Raw genomic sequence first — 15260 nt, forward strand, 5'->3', positions numbered from 1 at the left:
ATGAGACAAGGTAATGCAGCTTTCCACTATCTCACCATCTTCTGGTCTTGCAATACAGCTTTTTATCCAGGATGATTGCTCATCAGTTTTAACACTTTTCAGGTTGCTGCCATCCCATTTGTGGATGTTTGATTTTATTTCTTGAACTTTAGGAGTGTCCTTAAGGAATTCAGTTCCTGAGCCTCGATGTTAGAGTGTTGGGCCTACATGTTCTTCTGGTAGATGCAGGGTTTCTGGTCTACTTCAAAGGTCTTTGATATGTTTTCAGTTCAGTTTTAAGAGAGAGAGACTAAATTTCATTTGACCACATATGGATTTCCAGTTTTTCCAGCACCATTTGTTGAAGAGGCTATCCTCAGCACACTATAGTGATATAGTCACATCAATGTTTTTAGCAGCACAATTCACAATAGCTAAGCTATGGATTCAACCTAGGTTTTGATATATATATATACACATACATGTATTGCTCAGCCATAAAGAAGAATAACTTTATGATATTTGCCAATATATGGATGAATCTGGAGACTACCATGCTAAGTGAATTAAGTCAATCTCCCCAAATACAAATATGAAATGTTTTCTCTGCCATTCGGAAGCTAATCTACACTAAGGAGGGAAGAGGGGAAGAATACAAGTTCCAGGTATTAGACAAAGGGAAATGAAGGAAAAAGAGTACGGTAAGGAAAGGAAATGAATGGTAAGAAAAGGAATGAACCTGACATAATTTTGCTGTGTACATATAGGAAGACAATGCAGAGAATGTCACCTTTATGTACATCAAAAGCCTGGGGTCCTAATTAGATTAAGATATATTCCATGCTTCTACATGATATCAAAATGGGCTCTACTCTCACGAATAACTAAAAAGTAATAAAAAACATAATAAAAAATGACACTTTAATTTGCATGTTTAAGTTAACAATCCAGGGGGCTGGGTTTGTGCCTTAGTGGTAGAGCACTCGCCTCGCATGTACAAGACCCTGGGTTCGATCTTCAGCACCACATAAAAATAAATAAGTGAAATAGAGGCATTATGTCCAACTACAACTAAAAAAAATATTAACAAAAGATAACAACCCAGGTTTGAGTTAGACTTGTTCCCTATGAAAACCCCCAGAGAGAGATCCATGTGCTAGTAACTTAGGAAAGACTCATTCCCAGCAGAAAGAGGTATTGAAGTCAAGGAAATCAGGTACAGAAGGCAAAAAAGTCTAGAAAGTATAGAATTTAAGGGAAGGTAGCATGTGTCTGAAAGATGCTCTTCATAAGGTTGGGACCCTAATCTGACTGGGCTTCCCTGTGTCAGTAATCAAGAATATTAGGAGACCAGGTGGGAGAACAGAGCAGAGTTCAGAATGTAAACAGGAAGTGTAGATGGAAGGGCAGGTCAGGGCTACAAGGCCATGGGAAATACAGATAAGACCCAACAGAGGCTCCATCTGCTGTTGGAGACAAGCACAGGTGAAGAGAAATCACTGCAGAAGGATGAGCTCCAGTCTTATAGAGTTAAAAGGAGTCAAGTGCATCCCAGAGCCAACATACCTGAAGCCTGAAGGCCAGGGAATCTGCATGCTAGTTTCCTCTTGCTCATCAGAATTTTTCTTACAATTATCCTTTGTTTGCAGACAACTGTGGCATCATTGAGGACATGCCCTGTAAGTATGTGCAAGAAAGACAGGATTTGTAAAATCCAATAGCACCCAGATATATTTGCCAAAACTAGAAAATCAGAGTGGAGGTAGGTTGTGCTTTGGGGAAGGAAGAGATAATAAAAATCAAGCAAAATCAAAGGAGAAACAAACACATTATTAAAGAAAGGAAAACTCATCCTAAGGAATTAAAAAGTATGCATAATAATGATATACTTCATGTATACCCATTATACATGATAAAGCACATGTATAAACAATGTGTAATACACACAAGAGGGATCTCTATATTTATCCGATGGACAACTGCTCCTTTGGGCTCTTGATTCCACCTGTGCATGGGAAACTTGCATCTATGATATGTATGGGCTCCCATGTCCACTCAAAGGCCCTTGGGCCTTCTCTGAGGAAGTTGAAAGGAAAAGAGGGTTCAGTAACAATCCCAATTCTTCCTTTGCTAACCACTCCTGGAAAACCCATTTTTTATGTCCCCGCAAATTGACCCAACCTAGCGACCCAGGCACAGTGACAGAAATCATGTGTCCAATGGACATGTCATCTTTTGTACATGTGCCTAGGTATTCTTGGGTGGGTGGTGCCCATACAAAAGTTCCTAAAATAAAGTAATCCAATTGACAAAGAGGGCTTTGAAGTAACAATGTGTTACAGCAGAAGGAGCTACATCCTCATAGAGAAAGCTAAAATGGGAAAGTGCATCCCAGAGCCACAGAAGCTGTCACCACTCTACCTGAAGCTTGAAGTGCTGGGAATCTGCATGCCACTCTCCACTTGCAGAAGAGTTGTTTTCTTTTCATGATCTTCTCTTTCAGGACACTCATGGTATCAGTGAGGACATGCAGCTCACATCCAGGTGTTTTGACAGCCAGGCCCCCAAGGGCATCACCCTCAAGCTTGGGAAGGTTCTGCAGTTCAATGCAAGTATCCAAATTCAGTTCTGAAAATAAAACAGGAACTATTACCCTGTGACATACCTATTGACCCCAAAGAGTCACCTAATCAAGAAAGCAGCCTTGCACAAGAAAGTCTAAGTATGGATGTGTAGCTTATAGAGACTGATACTTTCAGGGCTGGGGTTGTAGCTTGGAGTTAGAGCACTTGCCTCAAATGCATGAGGCCCTGGGTTCTATCCTCACTACCACATAAAAATAAAGACATTGGGACTGATACTTTCATTTTGTTGATGATTCTGGCATATCCAGTATGATAAACTTGACAGGAGGCAAGTGTGCTTCCAATTCTTGAAAATATTCAAGAAATATGGAAGTTATAGACACCTATAGCTCCCCAATATAAAAGGCAATAATAACACACACATGTATTGCTCAGCCATGAAGAAGAATAACTTTATGGTATTTGCCAATATATGGATGAATCTGGAGACTACCATGCTAAGTGAATTAAGTCAATCTCCCCAAATACAAATATGAAATGTTTTCTCTGACATTCGGAAGCTAATCTACACTAAGGAGGGAAGAGGGGAAGAATACAAGTTCCAGGTATTAGACAAAGGGAAATGAAGGAAAAAGAGTACGGTAAGGAAAGGAAATGAATGGTAAGAAAAGGAATGAACCTGACATAATTTTGCTGTGTACATATAGGAACACAATGCAGAGAATGTCACCTTTATGTACATCAAAAGCCTGGGGTCCTAATTAGATTAAGATATATTCCATGCTTCTACATGATATCAAAATGGGCTCTACTCTCACGAATAACTAAAAAGTAATAAAAAACATAATAAAAAATGACACTTTAATTTGCATGTTTAAGTTAACAATCCAGGGGGCTGGGTTTGTGCCTTAGTGGTAGAGCACTCGCCTCGCATGTACAAGACCCTGGGTTCGATCTTCAGCACCACATAAAAATAAATAAGTGAAATAGAGGCATTATGTCCAACTACAACTAAAAAAAATATTAAAAAAAGATAACAACCCAGGTTTGAGTTAGACTTGTTCCCTATGAAAACCCCCAGAGAGAGATCCATGTGCTAGTAACTTAGGAAAGACTCATTCCCAGCAGAAAGAGGTAATGAAGTCAAGGAAATCAGGTACAGAAGGCAAAAAAGTCTAGAAAGTATAGAATTTAAGGGAAGGTAGCATGTGTCTGAAAGATGCTCTTCATAAGGTTGGGACCCTAATCTGACTGGGCTTCCCTGTGTCAGTAATCAAGAATATTAGGAGACCAGGTGTGAGAACAGAGCAGAGTTCAGAATGTAAACAGGAAGTGTAGATGGAAGGGCAGGTCAGGGCTACAAGGCCATGGGGAATACAGATAAGACCCAACAGAGGCTCCATCTGCTGTTGGAGACAAGCACAGGTGAAGAGAAATCACTGCAGAAGGATGAGCTCCAGTCTTATAGAGTTAAAAGGAGTCAAGTGCATCCCAGAGCCAACATACCTGAAGCCTGAAGGCCAGGGAATCTGCATGCTAGTTTCCTCTTGCTCATCAGAATTTTTCTTACAATTATCCTTTGTTTGCAGACAACTGTGGCATCATTGAGGACATGCCCTGTAAGTATGTGCAAGAAAGACAGGATTTGTAAAATCCAATAGCACCCAGATATATTTGCCAAAACTAGAAAATCAGAGTGGAGGTAGGTTGTGCTTTGGGGAAGGAAGAGATAATAAAAATCAAGCAAAATCAAAGGAGAAACAAACACATTATTAAAGAAAGGAAAACTCATCCTAAGGAATTAAAAAGTATGCATAATAATGATATACTTCATGTATACCCATTATACATGATAAAGCACATGTATAAACAATGTGTAATACACACAAGAGGGATCTCTATATTTATCCGATGGACAACTGCTCCTTTGGGCTCTTGATTCCACCTGTGCATGGGAAACTTGCATCTATGATATGTATGGGCTCCCATGTCCACTCAAAGGCCCTTGGGCCTTCTCTGAGGAAGTTGAAAGGAAAAGAGGGTTCAGTAACAATCCCAATTCTTCCTTTGCTAACCACTCCTGGAAAACCCATTTTTTATGTCCCCGCAAATTGACCCAACCTAGCGACCCAGGCACAGTGACAGAAATCATGTGTCCAATGGACATGTCATCTTTTGTACATGTGCCTAGGTATTCTTGGGTGGGTGGTGCCCATACAAAAGTTCCTAAAATAAAGTAATCCAATTGACAAAGAGGGCTTTGAAGTAACAATGTGTTACAGCAGAAGGAGCTACATCCTCATAGAGAAAGCTAAAATGGGAAAGTGCATCCCAGAGCCACAGAAGCTGTCACCACTCTACCTGAAGCTTGAAGTGCTGGGAATCTGCATGCCACTCTCCACTTGCAGAAGAGTTGTTTTCTTTTCATGATCTTCTCTTTCAGGACACTCATGGTATCAGTGAGGACATGCAGCTCACATCCAGGTGTTTTGACAGCCAGGCCCCCAAGGGCATCACCCTCAAGCTTGGGAAGGTTCTGCAGTTCAATGCAAGTATCCAAATTCAGTTCTGAAAATAAAACAGGAACTATTACCCTGTGACATACCTATTGACCCCAAAGAGTCACCTAATCAAGAAAGCAGCCTTGCACAAGAAAGTCTAAGTATGGATGTGTAGCTTATAGAGACTGATACTTTCAGGGCTGGGGTTGTAGCTTGGAGTTAGAGCACTTGCCTCAAATGCATGAGGCCCTGGGTTCTATCCTCACTACCACATAAAAATAAAGACATTGGGACTGATACTTTCATTTTGTTGATGATTCTGGCATATCCAGTATGATAAACTTGACAGGAGGCAAGTGTGCTTCCAATTCTTGAAAATATTCAAGAAATATGGAAGTTATAGACACCTATAGCTCCCCAATATAAAAGGCAATAATAACACACACATGTATTGCTCAGCCATGAAGAAGAATAACTTTATGGTATTTGCCAATATATGGATGAATCTGGAGACTACCATGCTAAGTGAATTAAGTCAATCTCCCCAAATACAAATATGAAATGTTTTCTCTGACATTCGGAAGCTAATCTACACTAAGGAGGGAAGAGGGGAAGAATACAAGTTCCAGGTATTAGACAAAGGGAAATGAAGGAAAAAGAGTACGGTAAGGAAAGGAAATGAATGGTAAGAAAAGGAATGAACCTGACATAATTTTGCTGTGTACATATAGGAACACAATGCAGAGAATGTCACCTTTATGTACATCAAAAGCCTGGGGTCCTAATTAGATTAAGATATATTCCATGCTTCTACATGATATCAAAATGGGCTCTACTCTCACGAATAACTAAAAAGTAATAAAAAACATAATAAAAAATGACACTTTAATTTGCATGTTTAAGTTAACAATCCAGGGGGCTGGGTTTGTGCCTTAGTGGTAGAGCACTCGCCTCGCATGTACAAGACCCTGGGTTCGATCTTCAGCACCACATAAAAATAAATAAGTGAAATAGAGGCATTATGTCCAACTACAACTAAAAAAAATATTAAAAAAAGATAACAACCCAGGTTTGAGTTAGACTTGTTCCCTATGAAAACCCCCAGAGAGAGATCCATGTGCTAGTAACTTAGGAAAGACTCATTCCCAGCAGAAAGAGGTAATGAAGTCAAGGAAATCAGGTACAGAAGGCAAAAAAGTCTAGAAAGTATAGAATTTAAGGGAAGGTAGCATGTGTCTGAAAGATGCTCTTCATAAGGTTGGGACCCTAATCTGACTGGGCTTCCCTGTGTCAGTAATCAAGAATATTAGGAGACCAGGTGTGAGAACAGAGCAGAGTTCAGAATGTAAACAGGAAGTGTAGATGGAAGGGCAGGTCAGGGCTACAAGGCCATGGGGAATACAGATAAGACCCAACAGAGGCTCCATCTGCTGTTGGAGACAAGCACAGGTGAAGAGAAATCACTGCAGAAGGATGAGCTCCAGTCTTATAGAGTTAAAAGGAGTCAAGTGCATCCCAGAGCCAACATACCTGAAGCCTGAAGGCCAGGGAATCTGCATGCTAGTTTCCTCTTGCTCATCAGAATTTTTCTTACAATTATCCTTTGTTTGCAGACAACTGTGGCATCATTGAGGACATGCCCTGTAAGTATGTGCAAGAAAGACAGGATTTGTAAAATCCAATAGCACCCAGATATATTTGCCAAAACTAGAAAATCAGAGTGGAGGTAGGTTGTGCTTTGGGGAAGGAAGAGATAATAAAAATCAAGCAAAATCAAAGGAGAAACAAACACATTATTAAAGAAAGGAAAACTCATCCTAAGGAATTAAAAAGTATGCATAATAATGATATACTTCATGTATACCCATTATACATGATAAAGCACATGTATAAACAATGTGTAATACACACAAGAGGGATCTCTATATTTATCCGATGGACAACTGCTCCTTTGGGCTCTTGATTCCACCTGTGCATGGGAAACTTGCATCTATGATATGTATGGGCTCCCATGTCCACTCAAAGGCCCTTGGGCCTTCTCTGAGGAAGTTGAAAGGAAAAGAGGGTTCAGTAACAATCCCAATTCTTCCTTTGCTAACCACTCCTGGAAAACCCATTTTTTATGTCCCCGCAAATTGACCCAACCTAGCGACCCAGGCACAGTGACAGAAATCATGTGTCCAATGGACATGTCATCTTTTGTACATGTGCCTAGGTATTCTTGGGTGGGTGGTGCCCATACAAAAGTTCCTAAAATAAAGTAATCCAATTGACAAAGAGGGCTTTGAAGTAACAATGTGTTACAGCAGAAGGAGCTACATCCTCATAGAGAAAGCTAAAATGGGAAAGTGCATCCCAGAGCCACAGAAGCTGTCACCACTCTACCTGAAGCTTGAAGTGCTGGGAATCTGCATGCCACTCTCCACTTGCAGAAGAGTTGTTTTCTTTTCATGATCTTCTCTTTCAGGACACTCATGGTATCAGAGAGGACATGCAGCTCACATCCAGGTGTTTTGACAGCCAGGCCCCCAAGGGCATCACCCTCAAGCTTGGGAAGGTTCTGCAGTTCAATGCAAGTATCCAAATTCAGTTCTGAAAATAAAACAGGAACTATTACCCTGTGACATACCTATTGACCCCAAAGAGTCACCTAATCAAGAAAGCAGCCTTGCACAAGAAAGTCTAAGTATGGATGTGTAGCTTATAGAGACTGATACTTTCAGGGCTGGGGTTGTAGCTTGGAGTTAGAGCACTTGCCTCAAATGCATGAGGCCCTGGGTTCTATCCTCACTACCACATAAAAATAAAGACATTGGGACTGATACTTTCATTTTGTTGATGATTCTGGCATATCCAGTATGATAAACTTGACAGGAGGCAAGTGTGCTTCCAATTCTTGAAAATATTCAAGAAATATGGAAGTTATAGACACCTATAGCTCCCCAATATAAAAGGCAATAATAACACACACATGTATTGCTCAGCCATGAAGAAGAATAACTTTATGGTATTTGCCAATATATGGATGAATCTGGAGACTACCATGCTAAGTGAATTAAGTCAATCTCCCCAAATACAAATATGAAATGTTTTCTCTGACATTCGGAAGCTAATCTACACTAAGGAGGGAAGAGGGGAAGAATACAAGTTCCAGGTATTAGACAAAGGGAAATGAAGGAAAAAGAGTACGGTAAGGAAAGGAAATGAATGGTAAGAAAAGGAATGAACCTCACATAATTTTGCTGTGTACATATAGGAACACAATGCAGAGAATGTCACCTTTATGTACATCAAAAGCCTGGGGTCCTAATTAGATTAAGATATATTCCATGCTTCTACATGATATCAAAATGGGCTCTACTCTCACGAATAACTAAAAAGTAATAAAAAACATAATAAAAAATGACACTTTAATTTGCATGTTTAAGTTAACAATCCAGGGGGCTGGGTTTGTGCCTTAGTGGTAGAGCACTCGCCTCGCATGTACAAGACCCTGGGTTCGATCTTCAGCACCACATAAAAATAAATAAGTGAAATAGAGGCATTATGTCCAACTACAACTAAAAAAAATATTAAAAAAAGATAACAACCCAGGTTTGAGTTAGACTTGTTCCCTATGAAAACCCCCAGAGAGAGATCCATGTGCTAGTAACTTAGGAAAGACTCATTCCCAGCAGAAAGAGGTAATGAAGTCAAGGAAATCAGGTACAGAAGGCAAAAAAGTCTAGAAAGTATAGAATTTAAGGGAAGGTAGCATGTGTCTGAAAGATGCTCTTCATAAGGTTGGGACCCTAATCTGACTGGGCTTCCCTGTGTCAGTAATCAAGAATATTAGGAGACCAGGTGGGAGAACAGAGCAGAGTTCAGAATGTAAACAGGAAGTGTAGATGGAAGGGCAGGTCAGGGCTACAAGGCCATGGGAAATACAGATAAGACCCAACAGAGGCTCCATCTGCTGTTGGAGACAAGCACAGGTGAAGAGAAATCACTGCAGAAGGATGAGCTCCAGTCTTATAGAGTTAAAAGGAGTCAAGTGCATCCCAGAGCCAACATACCTGAAGCCTGAAGGCCAGGGAATCTGCATGCTAGTTTCCTCTTGCTCATCAGAATTTTTCTTACAATTATCCTTTGTTTGCAGACAACTGTGGCATCATTGAGGACATGCCCTGTAAGTATGTGCAAGAAAGACAGGATTTGTAAAATCCAATAGCACCCAGATATATTTGCCAAAACTAGAAAATCAGAGTGGAGGTAGGTTGTGCTTTGGGGAAGGAAGAGATAATAAAAATCAAGCAAAATCAAAGGAGAAACAAACACATTATTAAAGAAAGGAAAACTCATCCTAAGGAATTAAAAAGTATGCATAATAATGATATACTTCATGTATACCCATTATACATGATAAAGCACATGTATAAACAATGTGTAATACACACAAGAGGGATCTCTATATTTATCCGATGGACAACTGCTCCTTTGGGCTCTTGATTCCACCTGTGCATGGGAAACTTGCATCTATGATATGTATGGGCTCCCATGTCCACTCAAAGGCCCTTGGGCCTTCTCTGAGGAAGTTGAAAGGAAAAGAGGGTTCAGTAACAATCCCAATTCTTCCTTTGCTAACCACTCCTGGAAAACCCATTTTTTATGTCCCCGCAAATTGACCCAACCTAGCGACCCAGGCACAGTGACAGAAATCATGTGTCCAATGGACATGTCATCTTTTGTACATGTGCCTAGGTATTCTTGGGTGGGTGGTGCCCATACAAAAGTTCCTAAAATAAAGTAATCCAATTGACAAAGAGGGCTTTGAAGTAACAATGTGTTACAGCAGAAGGAGCTACATCCTCATAGAGAAAGCTAAAATGGGAAAGTGCATCCCAGAGCCACAGAAGCTGTCACCACTCTACCTGAAGCTTGAAGTGCTGGGAATCTGCATGCCACTCTCCACTTGCAGAAGAGTTGTTTTCTTTTCATGATCTTCTCTTTCAGGACACTCATGGTATCAGTGAGGACATGCAGCTCACATCCAGGTGTTTTGACAGCCAGGCCCCCAAGGGCATCACCCTCAAGCTTGGGAAGGTTCTGCAGTTCAATGCAAGTATCCAAATTCAGTTCTGAAAATAAAACAGGAACTATTACCCTGTGACATACCTATTGACCCCAAAGAGTCACCTAATCAAGAAAGCAGCCTTGCACAAGAAAGTCTAAGTATGGATGTGTAGCTTATAGAGACTGATACTTTCAGGGCTGGGGTTGTAGCTTGGAGTTAGAGCACTTGCCTCAAATGCATGAGGCCCTGGGTTCTATCCTCACTACCACATAAAAATAAAGACATTGGGACTGATACTTTCATTTTGTTGATGATTCTGGCATATCCAGTATGATAAACTTGACAGGAGGCAAGTGTGCTTCCAATTCTTGAAAATATTCAAGAAATATGGAAGTTATAGACACCTATAGCTCCCCAATATAAAAGGCAATAATAACACACACATGTATTGCTCAGCCATGAAGAAGAATAACTTTATGGTATTTGCCAATATATGGATGAATCTGGAGACTACCATGCTAAGTGAATTAAGTCAATCTCCCCAAATACAAATATGAAATGTTTTCTCTGACATTCGGAAGCTAATCTACACTAAGGAGGGAAGAGGGGAAGAATACAAGTTCCAGGTATTAGACAAAGGGAAATGAAGGAAAAAGAGTACGGTAAGGAAAGGAAATGAATGGTAAGAAAAGGAATGAACCTGACATAATTTTGCTGTGTACATATAGGAACACAATGCAGAGAATGTCACCTTTATGTACATCAAAAGCCTGGGGTCCTAATTAGATTAAGATATATTCCATGCTTCTACATGATATCAAAATGGGCTCTACTCTCACGAATAACTAAAAAGTAATAAAAAACATAATAAAAAATGACACTTTAATTTGCATGTTTAAGTTAACAATCCAGGGGGCTGGGTTTGTGCCTTAGTGGTAGAGCACTCGCCTCGCATGTACAAGACCCTGGGTTCGATCTTCAGCACCACATAAAAATAAATAAGTGAAATAGAGGCATTATGTCCAACTACAACTAAAAAAAATATTAACAAAAGATAACAACCCAGGTTTGAGTTAGACTTGTTCCCTATGAAAACCCCCAGAGAGAGATCCATGTGCTAGTAACTTAGGAAAGACTCATTCCCAGCAGAAAGAGGTATTGAAGTCAAGGAAATCAGGTACAGAAGGCAAAAAAGTCTAGAAAGTATAGAATTTAAGGGAAGGTAGCATGTGTCTGAAAGATGCTCTTCATAAGGTTGGGACCCTAATCTGACTGGGCTTCCCTGTGTCAGTAATCAAGAATATTAGGAGACCAGGTGGGAGAACAGAGCAGAGTTCAGAATGTAAACAGGAAGTGTAGATGGAAGGGCAGGTCAGGGCTACAAGGCCATGGGAAATACAGATAAGACCCAACAGAGGCTCCATCTGCTGTTGGAGACAAGCACAGGTGAAGAGAAATCACTGCAGAAGGATGAGCTCCAGTCTTATAGAGTTAAAAGGAGTCAAGTGCATCCCAGAGCCAACATACCTGAAGCCTGAAGGCCAGGGAATCTGCATGCTAGTTTCCTCTTGCTCATCAGAATTTTTCTTACAATTATCCTTTGTTTGCAGACAACTGTGGCATCATTGAGGACATGCCCTGTAAGTATGTGCAAGAAAGACAGGATTTGTAAAATCCAATAGCACCCAGATATATTTGCCAAAACTAGAAAATCAGAGTGGAGGTAGGTTGTGCTTTGGGGAAGGAAGAGATAATAAAAATCAAGCAAAATCAAAGGAGAAACAAACACATTATTAAAGAAAGGAAAACTCATCCTAAGGAATTAAAAAGTATGCATAATAATGATATACTTCATGTATACCCATTATACATGATAAAGCACATGTATAAACAATGTGTAATACACACAAGAGGGATCTCTATATTTATCCGATGGACAACTGCTCCTTTGGGCTCTTGATTCCACCTGTGCATGGGAAACTTGCATCTATGATATGTATGGGCTCCCATGTCCACTCAAAGGCCCTTGGGCCTTCTCTGAGGAAGTTGAAAGGAAAAGAGGGTTCAGTAACAATCCCAATTCTTCCTTTGCTAACCACTCCTGGAAAACCCATTTTTTATGTCCCCGCAAATTGACCCAACCTAGCGACCCAGGCACAGTGACAGAAATCATGTGTCCAATGGACATGTCATCTTTTGTACATGTGCCTAGGTATTCTTGGGTGGGTGGTGCCCATACAAAAGTTCCTAAAATAAAGTAATCCAATTGACAAAGAGGGCTTTGAAGTAACAATGTGTTACAGCAGAAGGAGCTACATCCTCATAGAGAAAGCTAAAATGGGAAAGTGCATCCCAGAGCCACAGAAGCTGTCACCACTCTACCTGAAGCTTGAAGTGCTGGGAATCTGCATGCCACTCTCCACTTGCAGAAGAGTTGTTTTCTTTTCATGATCTTCTCTTTCAGGACACTCATGGTATCAGAGAGGACATGCAGCTCACATCCAGGTGTTTTGACAGCCAGGCCCCCAAGGGCATCACCCTCAAGCTTGGGAAGGTTCTGCAGTTCAATGCAAGTATCCAAATTCAGTTCTGCAAATAAAACAGGAACTATTACCCTGTGACATACCTATTGACCCCAAAGAGTCACCTAATCAAGAAAGCAGCCTTGCACAAGAAAGTCTAAGTATGGATGTGTAGCTTATAGAGACTGATACTTTCAGGGCTGGGGTTGTAGCTTGGAGTTAGAGCACTTGCCTCAAATGCATGAGGCCCTGGGTTCTATCCTCACTACCACATAAAAATAAAGACATTGGGACTGATACTTTCATTTTGTTGATGATTCTGGCATATCCAGTATGATAAACTTGACAGGAGGCAAGTGTGCTTCCAATTCTTGAAAATATTCAAGAAATATGGAAGTTATAGACACCTATAGCTCCCCAATATAAAAGGCAATAATAACACACACATGTATTGCTCAGCCATGAAGAAGAATAACTTTATGGTATTTGCCAATATATGGATGAATCTGGAGACTACCATGCTAAGTGAATTAAGTCAATCTCCCCAAATACAAATATGAAATGTTTTCTCTGACATTCGGAAGCTAATCTACACTAAGGAGGGAAGAGGGGAAGAATACAAGTTCCAGGTATTAGACAAAGGGAAATGAAGGAAAAAGAGTACGGTAAGGAAAGGAAATGAATGGTAAGAAAAGGAATGAACCTGACATAATTTTGCTGTGTACATATAGGAACACAATGCAGAGAATGTCACCTTTATGTACATCAAAAGCCTGGGGTCCTAATTAGATTAAGATATATTCCATGCTTCTACATGATATCAAAATGGGCTCTACTCTCACGAATAACTAAAAAGTAATAAAAAACATAATAAAAAATGACACTTTAATTTGCATGTTTAAGTTAACAATCCAGGGGGCTGGGTTTGTGCCTTAGTGGTAGAGCACTCGCCTCGCATGTACAAGACTCTGGGTTCGATCTTCAGCACCACATAAAAATAAATAAGTGAAATAGAGGCATTATGTCCAACTACAACTAAAAAAAATATTAAAAAAAGATAACAACCCAGGTTTGAGTTAGACTTGTTCCCTATGAAAACCCCCAGAGAGAGATCCATGTGCTAGTAACTTAGGAAAGACTCATTCCCAGCAGAAAGAGGTAATGAAGTCAAGGAAATCAGGTACAGAAGGCAAAAAAGTCTAGAAAGTATAGAATTTAAGGGAAGGTAGCATGTGTCTGAAAGATGCTCTTCATAAGGTTGGGACCCTAATCTGACTGGGCTTCCCTGTGTCAGTAATCAAGAATATTAGGAGACCAGGTGTGAGAACAGAGCAGAGTTCAGAATGTAAACAGGAAGTGTAGATGGAAGGGCAGGTCAGGGCTACAAGGCCATGGGGAATACAGATAAGACCCAACAGAGGCTCCATCTGCTGTTGGAGACAAGCACAGGTGAAGAGAAATCACTGCAGAAGGATGAGCTCCAGTCTTATAGAGTTAAAAGGAGTCAAGTGCATCCCAGAGCCAACATACCTGAAGCCTGAAGGCCAGGGAATCTGCATGCTAGTTTCCTCTTGCTCATCAGAATTTTTCTTACAATTATCCTTTGTTTGCAGACAACTGTGGCATCATTGAGGACATGCCCTGTAAGTATGTGCAAGAAAGACAGGATTTGTAAAATCCAATAGCACCCAGATATATTTGCCAAAACTAGAAAATCAGAGTGGAGGTAGGTTGTGCTTTGGGGAAGGAAGAGATAATAAAAATCAAGCAAAATCAAAGGAGAAACAAACACATTATTAAAGAAAGGAAAACTCATCCTAAGGAATTAAAAAGTATGCATAATAATGATATACTTCATGTATACCCATTATACATGATAAAGCACATGTATAAACAATGTGTAATACACACAAGAGGGATCTCTATATTTATCCGATGGACAACTGCTCCTTTGGGCTCTTGATTCCACCTGTGCATGGGAAACTTGCATCTATGATATGTATGGGCTCCCATGTCCACTCAAAGGCCCTTGGGCCTTCTCTGAGGAAGTTGAAAGGAAAAGAGGGTTCAGTAACAATCCCAATTCTTCCTTTGCTAACCACTCCTGGAAAACCCATTTTTTATGTCCCCGCAAATTGACCCAACCTAGCGACCCAGGCACAGTGACAGAAATCATGTGTCCAATGGACATGTCATCTTTTGTACATGTGCCTAGGTATTCTTGGGTGGGTGGTGCCCATACAAAAGTTCCTAAAATAAAGTAATCCAATTGACAAAGAGGGCTTTGAAGTAACAATGTGTTACAGCAGAAGGAGCTACATCCTCATAGAGAAAGCTAAAATGGGAAAGTGCATCCCAGAGCCACAGAAGCTGTCACCACTCTACCTGAAGCTTGAAGTGCTGGGAATCTGCATGCCACTCTCCACTTGCAGAAGAGTTGTTTTCTTTTCATGATCTTCTCTTTCAGGACACTCATGGTATCAGTGAGGACATGCAGCTCACATCCAGGTGTTTTGACAGCCAGGCCCCCAAGGGCATCACCCTCAAGCTTGGGAAGGTTCTGCAGTTCAATGCAAGTATCCAAATTCAGTTCTGAAAATAAAACAGGAACTATTACCCT

Source organism: Spermophilus citellus (assembly GCF_964194105.1).
Source record: "Spermophilus citellus genome assembly, chromosome: 9".
NCBI lineage: Eukaryota > Metazoa > Chordata > Mammalia > Rodentia > Sciuridae > Spermophilus > Spermophilus citellus.